The sequence below is a fragment of the Topomyia yanbarensis genome, chromosome 1 (genome assembly GCF_030247195.1).
Source record: "Topomyia yanbarensis strain Yona2022 chromosome 1, ASM3024719v1, whole genome shotgun sequence".
NCBI lineage: Eukaryota > Metazoa > Arthropoda > Insecta > Diptera > Culicidae > Topomyia > Topomyia yanbarensis.
In genome coordinates, this window is record NC_080670.1 from 98,070,931 (window position 1) to 98,088,895 (window position 17,965).

The following is a 17,965-nucleotide window of genomic DNA, read 5'->3' on the forward strand; positions in this document are numbered from 1 at the left end:
ATCCCGACCGGGAGGGCCGAGTGTCATATGCTAATCGACTCAGTTCGTCGAGATCGGAAAATGTCTGTGTGTATGTATGTCTGTATGTATGTGTGAGTATGTGTGTATGTGGAAAAAAAATATGACCTCTGTTAATCAGAGATGGCTGGATCGATTTGCACAAAGTTAGTCTCAAATGAAAGGTACAATCTTCCCATCGGCTGTAATTGATTTTTTTTATTGATTGGACTTCCGGATCCGGAGTTACGAGTTGAAGAGTGCAATCACACAGCAAATTCCAATATAAACTGAAATGAAAAATTTTCAAAATCAAATTTGTATTTTTGATGCCAAATGACATTATAATGCATGAAACATTGAGATTTGATGTAAACTCGAAAAAATTACGTTTGACAAAAATTGATTTTTTTGGACTTTGGTACTTTTTTGCTTGTTACTATTTTCTGAAAAATTAATTCTGCATAATTTTAAAATTTCAAAAATTACGGTTTCGGAATTATGCCGTTTAGACATTAAGATCGATTTTCACCAAACCCCCACCAATTGTAAAATTGGTATTGTAAAAAAACGTAAGGGCGATACTTCAATGCTGATAGGTGGGACCAAAAAAGTAAACAATCGCCAAAGGGACTATATACTATATATACAATCATTTTGTCAATTTCAATAGCAAACACAAATTTTAATTTAATAATTTCAAATACTTCATGAAGTTTTGGGTTTCGATCACTGAATCATGCAATCTAGGATGTAAAAAACACAATAGTTCTTAAATAGGAAATAAAACCAAGTCTAAAAATATGCACTGTTGATTTTCTTTGAATGGTGGGTTTTTTCAAGAAGAAGCGTTGATTTCTTAATTCTCAGTCGCGTTGGAAATTTGAGTAAAGTATAAACTTTAAATCGATTAAAACAAATCGATTTTTTTTGGTTCAGTACAGTATACATAACCCCTTTAGAAAAATCAGTTTTCCCACCACAATGCATTGATTGAGGAATTTAGATATTTTATTAACAGAGCATTAGCAATAATTCGTTTGTATGTCTATTTTATGGGCCATTTTTTCGCCTTCCCATTGATTTGGTTTGAGATTTCTAGCACTGATGTTGTCCTATGCTGATTTGAGTGATTCTCTGAGTCCTGCCACTATCCCATGTAGTATGTGTTATCAAAAACATCGCGAAGCATCAAGTTCTAAATGTTCTCAAACGATATAATATCCGAAAAGAGTGATAAGAGTTATAAGAAATGTCGCATCACACTGTTAGGTGGATTAATAACGTTTTTTTCAATAAAATTGTAGAAATGTCTATTACATTCTTATTATACTTAGCAGGTATCCCAAAACTACCACGAAAGTACACGCTGACTCACTTTAAACAAAAAAGTATAACACTTAATGACCTTAATCAGCATGAGTTCAATGTTATTTTCATGTGATTATATTTTTAAATGTTTGGTCCAATGGATGGGTGGAGGGTTAATATAGGTGGAGTGGAGGATGCTTCCGAAATCCTTCATCTTATTTTGGTATACGGGGTGGATGAAGGAAATGCGGATGTGAGGATGGTCCAAGAGGAAGGGAGTGACGAAGGTGTAAGGGGCAATGGGAGGGACCGGTGGCGATGCAATAGTCAACTGCATATTTTGACTTCCATTTGAGACTTGGTTTGTAAAATTCGGTTCAGTCATCACTGAAGAACCGATATGACTTTAATTGTGGAATATGCCCGGAATCCAAGACTTCCGGAAACGTCGATAGTGGACAATATATTCATAGAATGTTTGATTGACAATCAGTGATCTAGACGTGCGTATCGAAGTAATTGGGTGACCATTTCAATGGTTTTTAGCCTCTGAGGTATTACGATTGTACCGAATTATATGGGAAACTCCAGTGTAACCTTACTAACCAACCTGTTACTCCGGAACCAAGAGTCACAACCAAATGAAATTCAGCAACAATCAATGGTATTACTGCATCTTTCATTTGAAATTAAGTTTGTAAAAAATCGGTAGAGAATTCGCTGGGGAATATTACCTGTGATATTAGCTTAGGAACTTGGCGAGTTCCCCGGGGGCATCAAGAATCGCTAAAGGTGGCCAGTGATCTAGACCCGCAAATCCAAGTAATGTTGGACCCTTTTTGATATCCATTTCGTCATTGGGACATGATGGTGGTACCAGTTAATATGGGAATTTGCTGCGTGACCGCACTCTTCAACCTGTAACTCCAGAGCCGGAAGTCGGATCAGCTAAAAATGCAATAGCAGCTTATGGGAGCGTTATACCTTTCAGATGAAACTAAGTCGGGTCAGCCATCTTTGAGAAAATTGTGTAAGTTTAAATGTCACACACATATTCATACACACGGAGATATTTTTCGATCTCGACGAACTCGAATGGTATATGACACATGCCCTCCGGGCCTCGGTTAAGATGTTGACCTTATCAGTGATTGCATAACCTTTCTTTATATGAGAAAGGTAAAACGCTTAAAATCTACCTAACAGTATGATGATAAATTTATTATAACTTTTATCATTCTCTTCGGATATTATATCGATTAAGAACATTTAGAACTTGATGCTTCGCGATGTTTTTGATAACACATATTACATGGGATAATGGCGGGACTCAGAGAATGGCTCAAATCAGCATAGGACAACATCAGTGATAGAAATCATAAAGGCTAAACTAAATCAATGGAAAAGCGGAAAAATGGCCCATAAAATAGACATACCAATCAATTATTGCTAATGCTCTGTTAATAACATATCTAAATTCTTCAATCAATGCATTGTGTAGAGACTGGAAAACTGGATTTTCCTAAAGGGATTATACAGGGTGCTTCGTTCATGATTCAGAATCTCTCAAGGGGTTATAGACGATCGTATTTGGGGGAACAAATCGTTCTAACTGTACCATCAAATCTCAACCGTTATGGGGTTATTGAACTTTTTCTGTAAATAACTAGTTTGTTTGCACCGATAGAGTAATTTCGGGAGAGACGCCGCGTCAGGAGAGATGCCGCACTCTCTACATCATATATGGGGTCACTTTTAAACGGTAATATGATATTGTGAGATTGTCTGTCGAAGAACTACAACACTGGAGATGTAAAATATTCCTTAACGGAGCGTCGAAAATTTTTGAGCACCGCATAAAAATTTTGTTTTTTTTTCAAATCGTTTGATTTTTTTGGTAAATAATGTATCAGTTGAATACCTGGGACCTTTTAGAAGGCATTTTGATCATGAGTACAGTCATCCATAATTTCAGAGGAAAATTTCGTGGTGCGGCATCTCTTACTTACAATTGACGAATTTCGCGCCAACTCGAACAAATGTTGGCAGCACCCTCTCAGATTTTAATGAAACTTTCTGTACATGAGAACTTTGTCACAAAAAGCCACTTTGTATACTTTGTTTTTCAAAAAATGATCTAGATTGTCTTTTGAAAAGGGCCAAACTTTTATTTACCATTTTTTTTTCAAATGGCTATAGTCTATAGTAGGAGTGATTTTCACAAAATTAGTCAAATTTTTGAATAAAAATATTGAAATTTTATTTCAGTGTATTTTTATTGAACTGAATTGTTTTCACTGTATTTTTTTTATCGAAAACTAAACCAATAAAAGTCATAATCATCTCAGAATCCATTTTTTCAGCTGGTACATGCAAAAAGTATCAGTAACGAATTTAGTGTATATTCATAACAAACTTGAATGAAGACTGGAAGATTTCAAATTTTTAAAATCGATTTTTTCAGTGTAGGAGTCAATGAAGATTTTTTTTATTATTTTTTTTCGAAAGTTTGACTAATTTTGTGAAAACCACTCCTACAATATTTATTGTAGGATTTTTTATTTTTAGACTACAGCCATTTAAAAAAATTGGTAAAGAAAGTTCGGCCCTTTTAAAAAGACAGTCTAGATCATTTTTGAAAAAAAAAAAAGATGGGTGGGTAATGTCTAGGACATAACCGGAGTGTCGTGACTACTCGTTTGACTTGTAATTCAAATCGAATGATACTCAATGAAATATGTGGGAATGTTTCAAGTTATTCTTTATAATAATTATGGTGGTTCTGAAAAGAACCTTTGTTGTTGGCGTCTGCGTTGATAGGGGATGCGCTGGATTCTAAGCTCGTTGAGACATTCATTCATGAAATGAACAATTTTCTTGCTTTGAAATATCAATGTTAAAATCGCTCGAAACAACCATCGGAATCTTTTCCGTATACAGAAATGAACACGCTTAGCGAAAAACTAGGGGCGGGTAATGTCCGGGACATAACCGCGATGCTCATATTCTTAAAATTCTGCTTGTATCTCCTTCAAATGGATAAATTTTGCGCATTAAGTTCGATTCACCGGGCTCAGCGAAATTTTCCTGGGGATCCCGTTCGTTAGTATATTCAGCAAAACAATTTTATTACCGAGTTCTCCGCGTTGAATACAGGTCAATAATTTCATATAATGATTTAAACATGCAGACAATGTACATGTATGACAGGTGGGAGTGTTCTGAAGTGGTTTTAGTGGAGGTAACAACATAAAATCATGTATTGGACATTTTACAATGATTCTCCTTAACCCTGCAAAACCACGTGGTTGGCAGCAGAGGGTTAAGTTGTTTGGAAGAGATGACAGTTAATATATGATAACTAAAAATATAAAATTGTTCTATAAATTGCAAAGTTATTGCCGCGTTGACCTGAAAATTTGTCATTTCATTCATAAAGGAACAATCATTGAAATTATGTCAATTTATGCTTTGCAAGATTTGAAATAACTTCGAAGTGTGGTCACGACACCCCTGTTATGTCATATACATTACCAACCCATCTTTTTCCATTTTGCATTCGTCCTAATAAGGACGGTTTGTGGATAACTATGCAGATACAAGACGGGAATCTTTTAAAACAATTCAAACCTTGCCGACGATTGTTTTTACTGCGTACATCCATACGATCTTTCCCCTTTCGCAGTTTACACCGAATGAGCACACTTTTCATCAAGCTGTTCCTATTTATTGACTTTACAATGCAGATGGAAGGACGTCCTTTTGTTCGATAAATGAAAATATTTTCATCATTTGTTTTGGTGTAGCTTTCGCTTAGTGGCAGAGTTGCCACATTCACTGATTTTCTTGGAAGGATTTGCAAAAACCTTCGGGTTTGTAGATTAGAAAAACATTTTCTTATGATTCACTGGTAAAAGTACAGAATTACCAAGCGCAAACTTAATACTAGTTAATAAAAGAAACTTTCTAATTAAATTCTTTTTCCATTTTGCATTCGTCCTGATAAGGACGGTTTGTCTATGCTAATACAAGACGGGAATCTTTTAAAACAAACATACGATCTTTCCCCTTTCGCAGCTCACACCGAATGAGCACGGTTTTCATCATGGTGTTCCTATTTATAGACTTTACAATGCAGATGGAAGGCCGTCCTTTTGTTCGATAAATGAAAATATTTTCATCATTCGTTTTGGTGTAGCTTTCGCTTAGTAGCAGAGTTGCCACATTCACTGATTTTCTTGGAAGGATTTGCAAAAACCTTCGAGTTTGTAGATTAGAAAAACATTTTCTCATGATTCACTGGTAAAAGTACAGAATTACCAAGCGCAAACTTAATACTAGTTAATAAAAGAAACTTTCTAATTAAATTCTTTTTCCATTTTGCCTTCGTCCTGATAAGGACGGTTTGTCTATGTTGATACAAGACGGGAATCTTTTAAAACAATTCAAACCTTGCCGACGATTGTTTTTACTGCGTACATACATCTTTCCCCTTTCGCAGCTCACACCGAATGAGCACAGTTTTCATCATGGTGTTCCTATTTATAGACTTTACAATGCAGATGGAAGGCCGTCCTTTTGTTCGATAAATGAAAATATTTTCATCATTCGTTTTGGTGTAGCTTTCGCTTAGTGGCAGAGTTGCCACATTCACTGATTTTCTTGGAAGGATTTGCAAAAACCTTCGAGTTTGTAGATTAGAAAAACATTTTCTCATGAGTCACTGGTAAAAGTACAGAATTACCAAGCGCAAACTTAATACTAGTTAATAAAAGAAACTTTCTAATTAAATTCTTTTTCCATTTTGCCTTCGTCCTGATAAGGACGGTTTGTCTATGTTGATACAAGACGGGAATCTTTTAAAACAATTCAAACCTTGCCGACGATTGTTTTTACTGCGTACATACATCTTTCCCCTTTCGCAGCTCACACCGAATGAGCACAGTTTTCATCATGGTGTTCCTATTTATAGACTTTACAATGCAGATGGAAGGCCGTCCTTTTGTTCGATAAATGAAAATATTTTCATCATTCGTTTTGGTGTAGCTTTCGCTTAGTGGCAGAGTTGCCACATTCACTGATTTTCTTGGAAGGATTTGCAAAAACCTTCGGGTTTGTAGATTAGAAAAACATTTTCTTATGATTCACTGGTAAAAGTACAGAATTACCAAGCGCAAACTTAATACTAGTTAATAAAAGAAACTTTCTAATTAAATTCTTTTTCCATTTTGCATTCGTCCTGATAAGGACGGTTTGTCTATGCTAATACAAGACGGGAATCTTTTAAAACAAACATACGATCTTTCCCCTTTCGCAGCTCACACCGAATGAGCACGGTTTTCATCATGGTGTTCCTATTTATAGACTTTACAATGCAGATGGAAGGCCGTCCTTTTGTTCGATAAATGAAAATATTTTCATCATTCGTTTTGGTGTAGCTTTCGCTTAGTAGCAGAGTTGCCACATTCACTGATTTTCTTGGAAGGATTTGCAAAAACCTTCGAGTTTGTAGATTAGAAAAACATTTTCTCATGATTCACTGGTAAAAGTACAGAATTACCAAGCGCAAACTTAATACTAGTTAATAAAAGAAACTTTCTAATTAAATTCTTTTTCCATTTTGCCTTCGTCCTGATAAGGACGGTTTGTCTATGTTGATACAAGACGGGAATCTTTTAAAACAATTCAAACCTTGCCGACGATTGTTTTTACTGCGTACATACATCTTTCCCCTTTCGCAGCTCACACCGAATGAGCACAGTTTTCATCATGGTGTTCCTATTTATAGACTTTACAATGCAGATGGAAGGCCGTCCTTTTGTTCGATAAATGAAAATATTTTCATCATTCGTTTTGGTGTAGCTTTCGCTTAGTGGCAGAGTTGCCACATTCACTGATTTTCTTGGAAGGATTTGCAAAAACCTTCGAGTTTGTAGATTAGAAAAACATTTTCTCATGAGTCACTGGTAAAAGTACAGAATTACCAAGCGCAAACTTAATACTAGTTAATAAAAGAAACTTTCTAATTAAATTCTTTTTCCATTTTGCCTTCGTCCTGATAAGGACGGTTTGTCTATGTTGATACAAGACGGGAATCTTTTAAAACAATTCAAACCTTGCCGACGATTGTTTTTACTGCGTACATACATCTTTCCCCTTTCGCAGCTCACACCGAATGAGCACAGTTTTCATCATGGTGTTCCTATTTATAGACTTTACAATGCAGATGGAAGGCCGTCCTTTTGTTCGATAAATGAAAATATTTTCATCATTCGTTTTGGTGTAGCTTTCGCTTAGTAGCAGAGTTGCCACATTCACTGATTTTCTTGGAAGGATTTGCAAAAACCTTCGAGTTTGTAGATTAGAAAAACATTTTCTCATGATTCACTGGTAAAAGTACAGAATTACCAAGCGCAAACTTAATACTAGTTAATAAAAGAAACTTTCTAATTAAATTCTTTTTCCATTTTGCATTCGTCCTAATAAGGACGGTTTGTGGATAACTATGTTGATACAAGACGGGAATCTTTTAAAACAATTCAAACCTTGCCGACGATTGTTTTTTTTGCGTACATCCATACGATCTTTCCCCTTTCGCAGCTCACACCGAATGAGTACGCTTTGCAGTCTTCGATGTTTTGGTGGCATTTTTAGTGGCAGTTACTACCGCTTTTTCAGTGACTGCGTTTCTTAGCCTTTGGCTTTTTGGCCTTCTCACCGCCACCACCTCCACCAACGTTTTTCTGCTTCTCTCCGATGGTAGCTGATTTGATTGGTCGTCCGATGCAGCTTCTCACGACCACGCACGTCTGTTATGCACTGCGTCTTACACACGTCTGGTTTTGAGAAAAGCTGCGACACCCCTATTTATAGGTTTTATCATTAATGTTGATTCTCATTTAAAGTAGTTTTTGAACTATTTAAACAAATTTTATATAGCAAACAACGTATCGGTAGCAAGCGTTGAACGATTTCCTTCCGATTTATGAAACGAGATTGGCAATTCGTTTAGTAGAAGAAAAGTTATTAAGGTTCAAAATGTACGTAACGCTTTCGCTAATATGCACTACTATCGCTTTCTCGCTCGTTCTCGTGGCGTGCATGAGCCTTTCCTTTCCGTCCGGCTTCTAACGGCATAACCAAAACTAATATGCCGGCTTTCCCCCACCAACTGCTCTCGTCAAGCAACCCAATACGAATAATCAAAGGAACAAACATGTAGTGAACCTATATATAAACTTTTCATTATTTTATTGTTCATTTGCTGCACCATTTTGACGGCTCTGTGCGGGATGGGCTGAAAATTTTCACTTTTCCGAGTCGTTTTCGAAAGATTTTTCAAAACACTATTTTTCCGTTGATAATGAATGTCCTACATATTCCAAAATTTAATACAACATTGGTACAAATATTTTCGACAAAATGCCGAAGAAATTGATTAAATCCATTCAGTACAACAAAAGATATAAGCGTTCAAAATCTTACATCATTTTTCTGCCGAAATTTTGAAAAGGGGCCCCTATATTGAAAGGTAAGTCGTTAGTCACGACAAAAAAAAAACAAAATATGCAAAGCGGCTTTTTGTGACAAAGTCTTCATGTACAGAAAGTTTCATTAGAATCTGAGAGGGTGCTACCAACTCTGAATAAGATTTGGCGCGAAATTCGTCAATTGGGACAGATGCCGCATTAAAATTGCGGGTGAGATGCCGCACACGATGGCGAAAGATCCATAGCTAAAAGTATTTTTCTCACATCGGAATGTCATTAAATGAACATTTGCGTTAGGTATGGGTTCTTAATAAGGTATATCCACTATCTAACGGACCTAACACAGTGACAAATAGGATTATGAGTCTATTTATCTATATATTTAAAACGGGCGATAAATAAATACTTCGGTTTATTCTTTAAAGTTTCAGGCACTAATTTTCGTGAATGCAGTGTTTGTAGTGATGTCAATATTGGGATAAAAACGAAAATTTTAAGGAATTAATCCTTTTATTTTTCAAAATCATCTTTCAAGAACTAACCTAAGTTATATAAATTCTTTGTTGGGAGAAACAGCCAAAAACTGCTTTTAAGAAACCCTACTAACACATAGATATATATCGCTCGTACAAACATATAGATAAATAGTACCCTTAATTAAATTACTCAAACTTAACCGTTACACAGGGCTGCGAAAGAAAAATATTTTTAAATGTTGAATAAAAAATGTTTCTAGAAATGGTAGTATCCCCTTAAGAAAAATGTAGGTGCTAGCCGATCATTCGAAATCAACTAGGTGACCTACAACTCGCCTCGACCAAATGTGCCTAGCACTACACGGGACCCACATTCATACCGGTCTTGACCTTAGCAACTGGCTAGACAGACTATTAGATTTAGATAGAAGATTTATTTTTCATTGAGTGTAGTATTCTGTATTATTACGTGTTGATTTACTAACGCCCGCTCTATAGATACTGCGAAATATCCATACATTATACAGTATAAAAATGTAGGAAAGCTAAAAAACCCGAAAAGTCCGGATTGTTATACTTCGCTTACAAATACTACATAACATGACGAATCTAATCATGCTGAGTTTTGGTTCACAAAGTTTCACAATTTTGCGAAATTTTGTAATGAAAAAGAGTATTTTTTAATGAAAAATCGATTTAAATCCCGATACACATGTTATACATCATTGGAGTCTTCAGAAAAGTTGTGTGTTTCGACGGTATCTAAAACTTTCTAGAATATACAAATGTAGAAAAAATTAAGTTGTAGAAGATAAAGTTGAAAAATTGATTTTAAGGTGCAACGTATTTATCTCTTAAGGAAAAATATATAGATGGCAGACATGTTCTTCAAAGTTGTTCAAAATAAATTGCTCTACAAGATTCCGCACAAAAAAAAATTTTTTTGGTTGTCGAGCTAAAAAAACCTTAAGAAAAATTAAGGTGCTTATCCTAAAAGATGTTTGATATAGTCCTAGGAAACTTTCCTGAAGACATTAAAGCATGAAAACATCTGTGAAACTTAGGAAAGACTTTTGACCGTCTTTTTTCAGTTTCGCCCCACTGTGTAGCGGTGCGAATGCTTAACCCGATACCAATCACCATGGTCAGCCAGGAGCGGATCCAGAAAAAAATTTCGGAGGGGGTCCGAAATTTCGATTTTGAAATGTTCATTGTACAATACGTAATATGTAATACCCTCATTTAATTAAAATCAGCTTTAGTGAACGAATCTGATTTGGAATGTTTTAGAATTTAGAATGAATTGAAAATAGAAACTGCTTTAAAATTTCTCATGAAGTTAAAAATTTTCGGGGGGGTCCGGACCCCCCCTCTGGATCCGCCACTGGAAAACACATCTACGTGATTCAAGGAATTCGATGTTGAGAACATTTTGTGAATTACCTTTATAATAAATTAACTATTTCTCAAAAATCAATATATATTTAAGTTCACTTCAAAGACAAAATAATGTGTTGATAAAGAAACAGTGAGTTCTAGTATTTATCCCTTGGATTAGGCATTGCGTTCAATCATGAGGTAAATGTTGGATTGTATATCAATACACAGATCAACAAGTAATTCACCTAGTAGTGAGATAAAATATTTCTCATACAATTATACTCGTGGCGTCGCCGAAAGCAACTGTATGTTTGAAGCCCAAAAATCTAGCGAAAATTTAGCTCTTTTGCAAGATTAAGGTTATACTGGTTATGGCGCAAAAATTACTACTTACATTATTTATGATTAGAATGTAAGAAATCAATATATCATATTAATATACCTATAAAAATAATGACACTGCATTAACCATCATTTGCCATTCCTCACACGACCCCCCATCTCTCTCTAACTCTTTCTCTCTCTGTCTCTCTTCTATCGCATCTATCTAGCTATTTCTATATTCATTTCTAAGTTGTGTGATAAGATCTTCTGCCAATCTGAAATATTTATTAATTGTAATTGCGAAGGTTTGAGAAAACAAAACTATTTTTTGTCTGCTGCTACATCAACTCAACTTTAATTCAATTGTATTCAAAGCCTGTATCTACACTAAAATTAAGGAAATTCATGGCTATTTCAGAAAAATATTTGGCTTAACTGGGTTTTATGAAAGTTTGACGATGAAAATTTTCCAAAGAGACATTCCACGTGCGATATTTAAACTATTCGTATCTCTATTGAATTTTGAATGGAATATATGCTCAAAGACTGAAAGCTGAAGCCAGCAGGATTGGACTTGCCATCAACGTTTCGAAGACAAAATACATGAGAGGAAGAGGTTCTAGAGAAGACAATGTGAACCTCCCACCCGAGTTCGGATTGACGGTGACGAAATCGAGATGGTCGACGAATTCATGTATTCGGGCTCAGTGGTAACCGACGACAATGATAACAGCAGAGAAGATCAGAGACGGATCTTGGCGGGAAATCGTGCCTACTTTGGACCCCGGAGGACGCTCCAGTCGAACAAAATTCGCCCCCGCACGAAGTTGATTATCTACAATTATCTATGGTGGCGTGCAGATGAAAGACGGAACGTTGCGCATGCGAATGAACCATCAGTTGTATCAGCTGCACATTCGTTGGATTGGTACGAACTTTCATGAAAAATAACGGATCAAAGACCAAAAATATCCACAAGTTAGCTCCAGGAAAAGAAGTCTCCCAAAGTACCCACTCTCGATGGGGGATGCAACTACAATGTTTCTTCTAACTTATCGTCGTCCATATCTGGATATACTGAGCAGTTTGAACCATTTCACAGTATTGGTCTGTATAGGACTTATTTATCCATATTTCCTGCACGAGAATTCCGAACGAAACAATATGAAAGCTATAAGGATGAATGGAAAGAGACTGCATTGCAATCAACTGAATGCACGGCTTTTATGCTATCGACATAGCCTAGACATTTCACACTATTTACTTCAATTCAAATAAAAACTTTGAAATATCTACCTGTCTCATTCACGTATCGCATTCTCCCTGTCGTTCTCTGTTCAAGGGACTTGAAAGCACATGTGACCTTGTCTCACTTTACTATATTCAATTCCGCGTTAAAATACTGAACCAGTAAATTCTATTCTGTACATAAATCTTTTTTTTGGGAATATGTGACCAAAAAGTAAACTTCGAATTCCAAAGCAAATTGAACGTTCCAGGTTCCTGATAACAAATTAAGGTCCAACAATTAAGTAGAAACACCAGATAATCTTAAAACGACGCCGTCACGTAAAGAAGCATGAAAACAAAAAAAATAGAACCAAAAAAAGATGGAAGCCCTAGATTGCATATTGATTAGCCTTTTCTCATAAGATGGGACTTTCAAAAACATTTCAAAACTTTCTGATGCAATTGTTCTCAAATTCGTACAATCCGGTTTATTCATTTTCTTTATTCAAACATTGTTTTAGCTTCAAATATATGACCATTTCATTTTAATTAATTATTTCATTCCGCATCTTTTTATTCGTTTTGTTCATCTGCGTTCATTTTACTTATTTTATTCGTTTCATTCTTTGGATTCACTCTGATCAGTTTATTCTTTTTGTGTATTTTACTCATAGCATTCATTTAACTTATTTTATTCATTGTTTTCATTGTATGCATTTTATTCATTTTTTCCAGTTTATTCATTTTGTTCAGTTTCTTCATTTTAATAATCTGACTACTTTTTCAGTTTTAATCATTTCATCCAAATATTTTTTTTTGATTCAATTTACTTCTTTATATTAATTTATAACCTTTTATCATTGTTCAATTTTTCATTTTAATCAATGCATTTAATTCTGCTCATTTTTTTCTTTTTATTCATTTTATCACTTCAGCTCGTTTTGTTTATTTGATTCGTTTGTTTTATTTATGCATTTCATTTTTTTTACTTTATTCATTTTGTTCATCCATTCTTTTTATTCATTTGATCCATTTCAATAATTTGATTCATTGTATTCACTGGATGAATTAAACCAATTTGATTCATTTGATTAATTTGATTTATTTGATTCATGTGATTCATGCGATTCATGTGATTCTTTTGATTCATATGATTCATATGATTCATTTGATTCATTTGATTCATTTGATTCATTTGATTCATTTGATTCATTTTATTCATTTGATTCATTTGATTCATTTGATTCATTTGATTCATTTGATTCATTTGATTCATTTGATTCATTTGATTCATTTGATTCATTTGATTCATTTGATTCATTTGATTCATTTGATTCATTTGATTCATTTGATTCATTTGATTCATTTGATTCATTTGATTCATTTGATTCATTTGATTCATTTGATTCATTTGATTCATTTGATTCATTTGATTCATTTGATTCATTTGATTTATTTGATTCATTTGATTCATTTGATTCATTTAATTAATTTGATTCATTTGATTCATTTGATTCATTTGATTCATTTGATTCATTTGATTCATTTGATTCATTTGAATCATTTGATTCATTTGAATCATTTGATTCAATTGAATCATTTGATTCATTTGATTCATTTGATTCATTTGATTCATTTGATTCATCTGATTCATTTGATTCATTTGATTCATTTGATTCATTTGATTCATTTGATTCTTTTGATTCATTTGATTCATTTGATTCATTTGATTCATTTGATTCATTTGATTCATTTGATTCATTTGATTCATTTGATTCATTTGATTCATTTGATTCATTTGATTCATTTGATTCATTTGATTCATTTGATTCATTTGATTCATTTGATTCATTTGATTCATTTGATTCATTTGATTCATTTGATTCATTTGATTCATTTGATTCATTTGATTCATTTGATTCATTTGATTCATTTGATTCATTTGATTCATTTGATTCATTTGATTCATTTGATTCATTTGATTCATTTGATTCATTTGATTCATTTGATTCATTTGATTCATTTGATTCATTTGATTCATTTGATTCATTTGATTCATTTGATTCATTAGATTCATTTGATTCATTTGATTCATTTGATTAATTTGATTCATTTGATTCATTTGATTCATTTGATTCATTTGATTCATTTGATTCGTTTGATTCATTTGATTCATTTGAATCATTTGATTCATTTGATTCATTTGATTCATTTGATTCATTTGATTCATTTGAGTCATTTGATTCATTTGATTCATTTTATTCATATCTTTATTTTATGCATTTCATGTTCACTCATTCTTTTTATTTCATTCAATTTGTTAGTATGAGTCAATTTATTCTATTGATCTTATACTATTTCTAAATATAATCTTAATTTGTATTTAATAACCTAATCTAATTTGATTCGCGTATATCATAATTTTGATTTACATTAATTTTTCTACTCATTTTATGAATTTAAGAACCTATTATTTCATTTTTTGCTTTGCTTTTTTATTTCGGTCGTTTTGTTGATTTTTATAATTTATTCAGTTTATTCGAGATTTTATTCGTGCAAGACTAGAAACTGTTTTCACCCTACCTCTAGTTGGGTGCCTACTTCTCGTGAGTTCTGCAAACTAATCCAATAGTGAAATGTGTAAGAAATGTCTCATCTCACTGCTAGGTGGATTAAATCGGTTTTTCATGATGGATTTGATCTCATCATAGTTTGTTTCAACAATATCGTCTAGAGACAATACTTGATTTGAAACGTTTTCATATTTTTGTAAGACTTAGGTTTCAATAGGACTCACAACGTTAAGATTAAAAGTATGGACGCTTTCAAACTGCTGAGCAAGTTTTTGAGCTTTTTCTTCGTTTGTAAGAAGTATGTGGTCACCTTTCTGCAAAGCTGGAATTGGTTTCTGAGGTTTCTTAAGAACCTTAGAAAGTTTCCAGAAAGGTTTAGAATTTAAATTTAAGAATTTAAAAGTGTAACTATATGCTTCATTTCTATTTGTAGATCCTGATAGATACATTTCATAGCAGGATCACGAGAACGTTGATACTGACGTCTTCGAACATTCTTCAAGCGAATCAGAAGTTGAAGATCGTCGTCAATAATAGGAGTAATAAATTGTTTCTGTATTGTTGGTACTGATAAATTTCTAGCATCAACTATAGAATTACTTAAATTTTGTAATGCCGTATCAATGTGAGCTTTATTTTGTAAATCAAGGTAATGAGTAAAATTATTCTCAATATAAGTTTTGTACCTTTCCCAATCCGCTTTGTGATAATTGAACACTGAGCTAATGGGATTGGAAACAGCTTCTTGAGAAAGTGAAAAAGTTACTGATAGATGATCAGAATCAAAGTCCGCATGTGTAATCAATTCGCTATAAAGGTGACTTTGATATGTCAAAACCAAATCAATTGTTGATGGATTCCTTACAGACGAATAGCACGTAGGACCATTCGGGAACAAAATTGAATAATAACCAGCAGAGCAATCAATAAAAAGTAGTTTACCGTTGGAATTGCTTTGAGCATAATTCCAGGCTCGGTGTTTGGCGTTAAAATCACCGATTATGAAGAATTTCGATCGATTTCTTGTAAGTTTTTGTAAGTCTCCTTTCAAGAAATTAACTTGCTCGCCAGTGCACTGAAAAGGCAAATTAAGAATTAAAATGATACCATGATCAGTTTCAAATTCGATACCCAAACTCTTGATCAACTTGCTGTCCAGAGACGGCGTAACGGAATGTTTGAGTCCTGTAAGTATTTTAATTTTTCTTCTGTTACGCTACCTAGATCCATTGGACTGAAGGAAGCGTTGGGTGCAAACGAGTTTGTAGGCGTGGTAACGGTTGCCGTTATTTTCGCCTTGTTACCTGTCACTGAAGCATAAGATGACACGTGACGGAGGTAGAAGAAGTTGTTAATCTATTTTGAATCGGATTAACACGTTTGGACGTGTTTTATTGGAGTGTACCTGAAGAAGTAGGTACATTTTTTATTTGTTGTTTTTGTTGTCTAGAACGAGAATTTACAATTTTTGCTCGAACAGGACAACCCCAGAGATTCGATTTATGATTTTCGCTACAATTAGTGCATTTGAAACTTTTTGTGGTTTTTTTCACCGGACAAGTATCTTTCGTGTGCGATTTATCACCACAGATCATACATTTGGAATCCAAATGACAATTTTTTGTGCCGTACTCAAAGCCTTGGCATCTACGACACTGAGTCAGATTTTTAATTCTGCCCTCTTGTCGTCTATAATGTTCCCACTTTACTCGCACTTGGAACATAAAACGTGCTTTTTCAAATACTTTCAAATTATTAACCTCATTAAGGTTACAATGAATTAAATAAAGCTCCTGGATAATTCCAGAGCGAACTGGCGTGTTATCGCCGCTAGCCTTATTATATGAATAAAATTTATATATCTTCTCCGTAAGATACTGGAGTAGTCGTTTGTGTCCAATTAATTCTTCGGTTGTAACTCGACATTCTCCTCTTCGGTCAATCTGAAAAGAGACTTTCACGTCCGGAAGGAACGTCGAAAGCTCAATTCGAAAGGCCTTGAAGTCGGAGATCATCACTGTTATCGGCGGAGGTGATTGTGTTTTCTTCTCATTGGCATTATGCGCAATGCGAGGAAATTTAGAAATTTCATCAGCTTCACATTCGGATAAAACATCGAATGAGTTTCTGCAGTCAATTGAATTTTCGGGTGGATACCCTTTTCCGTTTAGCTTTAATTTTTGGCACACGGCCTTTCTGGGAGGACCCAGGCATGTTGGAAGAATTAAATATTTCTTTAGGCTGAATTGTTCTTGAAAAATGTTTTAGTCTTGAAAAAGACTGATTGAGTAGAAAAAGTAGGTAGTCTTGAGAAAGACTAATTGGCGAAAAAATATAGGTAGTCTTGAGAAAGACTGATCGAGCGAAAAAATAGGTAGCCTTGAGAAAGATTGTTGCTGTTGAAAAACTCTAGGTAAACCAGGAGTTATCAAGATTTGTGACCGGTTCGAACGAAGGTACAAGCCGGTATAAGCTACATTTTTAATGTGACCGTGGTCGTGTCCTGTACACAACCCTTTAATTTTTTCTGTTTAGAATTGAACGATATACCTTGCGATATGTTCCTTCAACTTGCTACGCATACCGGGAAACCAATACGAACATTTGATAAGCTCGCTAACCTTAGCAATGCCGAAATGGCCAAGTTTATCGTAGTATTTGAAGATCACGGAATCTTCCATGTTCTCTGGAACGTAAAAGAGAAGGCTTCTTGTATTTACGGAAAAGCAAGTTACCGCATATTTCGTAGGCCCTACTTTTCGCCAACTCCAATTTAATCTTCACAATTCTCGGATCTTTTATTTGATTCACGTACAACGTGTTCTAGAAAACGTTACTCGACTCATTCGTTTCTTCGATTATGAGACAAAACATACGTGACAATGCTCCACGTGTTGCATTTTAGATCCGGAACGATGCTCGATCGCGTAATCAAACTGTTCGAGGAAAAGAGCCCAACGCGTAATTTTTGGATTCACGTCTTTCTTATCCAACCTCGCTTTGAGAGAGTTGCAATCGGTCACAATCATAAAATGGATACCGAATAAGTAAACACGGGAACGTTGCAGTCTGTAGACGATAGATAACGTCTCGAGTTCTAAAAATCGATTGGGCCGCTGTAGTTTTACGCGAGAAAAACGTCGTTGGATGAAACTGGTTATCGTACGTTTGAAGTGGTACAAGA